Genomic DNA, 6,932 nt, shown 5'->3' with positions numbered 1-6,932 from the left:
AGTCCAGTCAGCCTTAATTAAATATGCGGCACTGACCAAGCTTTGAAACACAGGTATTTTAAATTACAAACAAAAGCATAAATCACAAAACTGTCTAACAAATGATTTGAATATACATTTGGAATATAGATGATTTGCATAGGTGCAGATAGCAATAGGCAGATTACATGGGGAGATTTGAACATACATTTGGAATATAGATGATTTGCATAGGCGCAGATAGCAATAGGCAGATTACATGGGGAGATTTGAACATACATTTGGAATATAGATGATTTGCATAGGTGCAGATAGCAATAGGCAGATTACATGGGGAGATTTGAACATACATTTGGAATATAGATGATTTGCATAGGCGCAGATAGCAATAGGTAGATCACATGGGGAGATTTGTACATACATTTGGAATATAGATGATTTGCATAGGTGCAGATAGCAATAGGCAGATTACATGGGGAGATTTGAACATACATTTGGAATATAGATGATTTGCATAGGTGCAGATAGCAATAGGCAGATTACATGGGGGAGATTTGAACATACCTGAGGATGAGAAGAAAAAGGAAGCTGGTTAAGTTCAGTCCAATGCAGGATCTGTTTTTTTAACTGTTCATTTTCAAAACGCTTAGAGTAGGAGCGCTTTGAGTATTGGAACGCACAGCTGACATGCACAGCTGTGCATGGTTGAACTTACAGATATACTATGGGAAATTGACCCAACTACAGCTGAGGCAAATGTCCCACTAATCAAAGGTGTTACATTACACAGTGTTTGACTAAACAAACACCAGCCCAGTCAGCCTTAATTAAATATGCGGCACTGACCAAGCTTTGAAACACAGGTATTTTAAATTACAAACATAAGCATAAATCACAAAACTGTCTAACAAATGATTTGAACATACATTTGGAATATAGATAATTTGCATAGGTGCAGATAGCAATGGGCAGATTACATGGGGAGATTTGAACATACATTTGGAATATAGATGATTTGCATAGGTGCAGATAGCAATAGGCAGATTACATGGGGAGATTTGAACATACATTTGGAATATAGATGATTTGCATAGGTGCAGATAGCAATAGGCAGATTACATGGGGGAGATTTGAACATACCTGAGGATGAGAAGAGAAAGGAAGATGGTTAAGTTCAGTCCAATGCAGGATCTGTTTTTTTAACTGTTCATTTTCAAAACGCTTAGAGAAGGAACGCTTTGAGTATTGGAATGCACAGCTGACATGCACAGCTGTGCATGGTTGAACTTACAGATATACTATGGGAAATTGACCCAACTACAGCTGAGGCAAATGTCACACTAATCAAAGGTGTTACATTACACAGTGTTTGACTAAACAAACACCAGCCCAGTCAGCCTTAATTAAATATGCGGCACTGACCAAGCTTTGAAACACAGGTATTTTAAATTACAAACATAAGCATAAATCACAAAACTGTCTAACAAATGAGTTGAACATACATTTGGAATATAATTTGCACAGGCGCAGATAGCAATAGGCAGATTACATGGGGAGATTTGAACATACATTTGGAATATAGATGATTTGCATAGGTGCAGATAGCAATAGGCAGATTACATGGGGAGATTTGAACATACATTTGGAATATAGATGATTTGCATAGGTGCAGATAGCAATAGGCAGATTACATGGGGAGATTTGAACATACATTTGGAATATAGATTATTTGCATAGGTGCAGATAGCAATAGGCAGATTACATGGGGGAGATTTGAACATACCTGAGGATGAGAAGAAAAAGGAAGATGGTTAAGTTCAGTCCAATGCAGGATCTGTTTTTTTAACTGTTCATTTTCAAAACGCTTAGAGAAGGAACGCTTTGAGTATTGGAACGCACAGCTGACATGCACAGCTGTGCATGGTTGAACTTACAGATATACTATGGGAAATTGACCCAACTACAGCTGAGGCAAATGTCCCACTAATCAAAGGTGTTACATTACACAGTGTTTGACTAAACAAACACCAGCCTAGTCCGCCTTAATTAAATATGCGGCACTGACCAAGCTTTGAAACACAGGTATTTTAAATTACAAACAAAAGCATAAATCACAAAACTGTCTAACAAATGATTTGAACATACATTTGGAATATAGATGATTTGCATAGGTGCAGATAGCAATAGGCAGATTACATGGGGAGATTTGAACATACATTTGGAATATAGATGATTTGCATAGGCGCAGATAGCAATAGGCAGATTACATGGGGAGATTTGAACATACATTTGGAATATAGATGATTTGCATAGGTGCAGATAGCAATAGGCAGATTACATGGGGAGATTTGAACATACATTTGGAATATAGATGATTTGCATAGGTGCAGATAGCAATAGGCAGATTACATGGGGGAGATTTGAACATACCTGAGGATGAGAAGAAAAAGGAAGCTGGTTAAGTTCAGTCCAATGCAGGATCTGTTTTTTTAACTGTTCATTTTCAAAACGCTTAGAGTAGGAGCGCTTTGAGTATTGGAACGCACAGCTGACATGCACAGCTGTGCATGGTTGAACTTACAGATATACTATGGGAAATTGACCCAACTACAGCTGAGGCAAATGTCCCACTAATCAAAGGTGTTACATTACACAGTGTTTGACTAAACAAACACCAGCCCAGTCAGCCTTAATTAAATATGCGGCACTGACCAAGCTTTGAAACACAGGTATTTTAAATTACAAACATAAGCATAAATCACAAAACTGTCTAACAAATGATTTGAACATACATTTGGAATATAGATGATTTGCATAGGTGCAGATAGCAATAGGCAGATTTCATGGGGAGATTTGAACATACATTTGGAATATAGATCATTTGCATAGGCGCAGATAGCAATAGGCAGATTACATGGGGAGATTTGAACATACATTTGGAATATAGATGATTTGCATAGGTGCAGATAGCAATAGGCAGATTACATGGGGAGATTTGAACATACATTTGGAATATAGATGATTTGCATAGGTGCAGATAGCAATAGGCAGATTACATGGGGGAGATTTGAACATACCTGAGGATGAGAAGAAAAAGGAAGATGGTTAAGTTCAGTCCAATGCAGGATCTGTTTTTTAACTGTTCATTTTCAAAACGCTTAGAGAAGGAACGCTTTGAGTATTGGAACGCACAGCTGACATGCACAGCTGTGCATGGTTGAACTTACAGATATACTATGGGAAATTGACCCAACTACAGCTGAGGCAAATGTCCCACTAATCAAAGGTGTTACATTACACAGTGTTTGACTAAACAAACACCAGCCCAGTCCGCCTTAATTAAATATGCTGCACTGACCAAGCTTTGAAACACAGGTATTTTAAATTACAAACAAAAGCATAAATCACAAAACTGTCTAACAAATGATTTGAACATACATTTGGAATATAGATAATTTGCATAGGCGCAGATAGCAATAGGCAGATTACATGGGGAGATTTGAACATACATTTGGAATATAGATGATTTGCATAGGTGCAGATAGCAATAGGCAGATTACATGGGGAGATTTGAACATACATTTGGAATATAGATGATTTGCATAGGTGCAGATAGCAATAGGCAGATTACATGGGGAGATTTGAACATACATTTGGAATATAGATGATTTGCATAGGTGCAGATAGCAATAGGCAGATTACATGGGGAGATTTGAACATACATTTGGAATATAGATGATTTGCATAGGTGCAGATAGCAATAGGCAGATTACATGGGGGAGATTTGAACATACCTGAGGATGAGAAGAAAAAGGAAGATGGTTAAGTTCAGTCCAATGCAGGATCTGTTTTTTAACTGTTCATTTTCAAAACGCTTAGAGAAGGAACGCTTTGAGTATTGGAACGCACAGCTGACATGCACAGCTGTGCATGGTTGAACTTACAGATATACTATGGGAAATTGACCCAACTACAGCTGAGGCAAATGTCCCACTAATCAAAGGTGTTACATTACACAGTGTTTGACTAAACAAACACCAGCCCAGTCCGCCTTAATTAAATATGCGGCACTGACCAAGCTTTGAAACACAGGTATTTTAAATTACAAACAAAAGCATAAATCACAAAACTGTCTAACAAATGATTTGAACATACATTTGGAATATAGATGATTTGCATAGGTGCAGATAGCAATAGGCAGATTACATGGGGAGATTTGAACATACATTTGGAATATAGATCATTTGCATAGGCGCAGATAGCAATAGGCAGATTACATGGGGAGATTTGAACATACATTTGGAATATAGATGATTTGCATAGGTGCAGATAGCAATAGGCAGATTACATGGGGAGATTTGAACATACATTTGGAGTATAGATGATTTGCATAGGTGCAGATAGCAATAGGCAGATTACATGGGGAGATTTGAACATACATTTGGAATATAGATGATTTGCATAGGTGCAAATAGCAATAGGCAGATTACATGGGGGAGATTTGAACATACCTGAGGATGAGAAGAAAAACGAAGCTGGTTAAGTTCAGTCCAATGCAGGATCTGTTTTTTTAACTGTTCATTTTCAAAACGCTTAGAGTAGGAGCGCTTTGAGTATTGGAATGCACAGCTGACATGCACAGCTGTGCATGGTTGAACTTACAGATATACTATGGGAAATTGACCCAACTACAGCTGAGGCAAATGTCCCACTAATCAAAGGTGTTACATTACACAGTGTTTGACTAAACAAACACCAGCCCAGTCAGCCTTAATTAAATATGCGGCACTGACCAAGCTTTGAAACACAGGTATTTTAAATTACAAACAAAAGCATAAATCACAAAACTGTCTAACACATGATTTGAACATACATTTGGAATATAGATGATTTGCATAGGTGCAGATAGCAATAGGCAGATTACATGGGGAGATTTGAACATACATTTGGAATATAGAAGATTTGCATAGGTGCAGATAGCAATAGGCAGATTACATGGGGGAGATTTGAACATACCTGAGAATGAGAAGAAAAAGGAAGATGGTTAAGTTCAGTCCAATGCAGGATCTGTTTTTTTAACTGTTAATTTTCAAAACGCTTAGAGAAGGAACGCTTTGAGTATTGGAACGCACAGCTGACATGCACAGCTGTGCATGGTTGAACTTACAGATATAATATGGGAAATTGACCCAACTACAGCTGAGGCAAATGTCCCACTAATCAAAGGTGTTACATTACACAGTGTTTGACTAAACAAACACCAGTCCAGTCAGCCTTAATTAAATATGCGGCACTGACCAAGCTTTGAAACACAGGTATTTTAAATTACAAACAAAAGCATAAATCACAAAATTGTCTAACAAATGATTTGAATATACATTTGGAATATAGATGATTTGCATAGGTGCAGATAGCAATAGGCAGATTACATGGGGAGATTTGAACATACATTTGGAATATAGATGATTTGCATAGGCGCAGATAGCAATAGGCAGATTACATGGGGAGATTTGAACATACATTTGGAATATAGATGATTTGCATAGGTGCAGATAGCAATAGGCAGATTACATGGGGAGATTTGAACATACATTTGGAATATAGATGATTTGCATAGGCGCAGATAGCAATAGGTAGATCACATGGGGAGATTTGTACATACATTTGGAATATAGATGATTTGCATAGGTGCAGATAGCAATAGGCAGATTACATGGGGAGATTTGAACATACATTTGGAATATAGATGATTTGCATAGGTGCAGATAGCAATAGGCAGATTACATGGGGGAGATTTGAACATACCTGAGGATGAGAAGAAAAAGGAAGCTGGTTAAGTTCAGTCCAATGCAGGATCTGTTTTTTTAACTGTTCATTTTCAAAACGCTTAGAGTAGGAGCGCTTTGAGTATTGGAACGCACAGCTGACATGCACAGCTGTGCATGGTTGAACTTACAGATATACTATGGGAAATTGACCCAACTACAGCTGAGGCAAATGTCCCACTAATCAAAGGTGTTACATTACACAGTGTTTGACTAAACAAACACCAGCCCAGTCAGCCTTAATTAAATATGCGGCACTGACCAAGCTTTGAAACACAGGTATTTTAAATTACAAACATAAGCATAAATCACAAAACTGTCTAACAAATGATTTGAACATACATTTGGAATATAGATAATTTGCATAGGTGCAGATAGCAATAGGCAGATTACATGGGGAGATTTGAACATACATTTGGAATATAGATGATTTGCATAGGTGCAGATAGCAATAGGCAGATTACATGGGGAGATTTGAACATACATTTGGAATATAGATGATTTGCATAGGTGCAGATAGCAATAGGCAGATTACATGGGGGAGATTTGAACATAGCTGAGGATGAGAAGAGAAAGGAAGATGGTTAAGTTCAGTCCAATGCAGGATCTGTTTTTTTAACTGTTCATTTTCAAAACGCTTAGAGAAGGAACGCTTTGAGTATTGGAACGCACAGCTGACATGCACAGCTGTGCATGGTTGAACTTACAGATATACTATGGGAAATTGACCCAACTACAGCTGAGGCAAATGTCACACTAATCAAAGGTGTTACATTACACAGTGTTTGACTAAACAAACACCAGCCCAGTCAGCCTTAATTAAATATGCGGCACTGACCAAGCTTTGAAACACAGGTATTTTAAATTACAAACATAAGCATAAATCACAAAACTGTCTAACAAATGAGTTGAACATACATTTGGAATATAATTTGCACAGGCGCAGATAGCAATAGGCAGATTACATGGGGAGATTTGAACATACATTTGGAATATAGATGATTTGCATAGGTGCAGATAGCAATAGGCAGATTACATGGGGAGATTTGAACATACATTTGGAATATAGATGATTTGCATAGGTGCAGATAGCAATAGGCAGATTACATGGGGAGATTTGAACATACA

This window comes from Pseudophryne corroboree, chromosome 2, assembly GCF_028390025.1.
Source record: "Pseudophryne corroboree isolate aPseCor3 chromosome 2, aPseCor3.hap2, whole genome shotgun sequence".
NCBI classification, from domain to species: Eukaryota; Metazoa; Chordata; class Amphibia; order Anura; family Myobatrachidae; genus Pseudophryne; species Pseudophryne corroboree.
The sequence above is the reverse complement of the archived record's forward strand: the minus strand, read 5'-3'. Positions refer to the sequence as shown.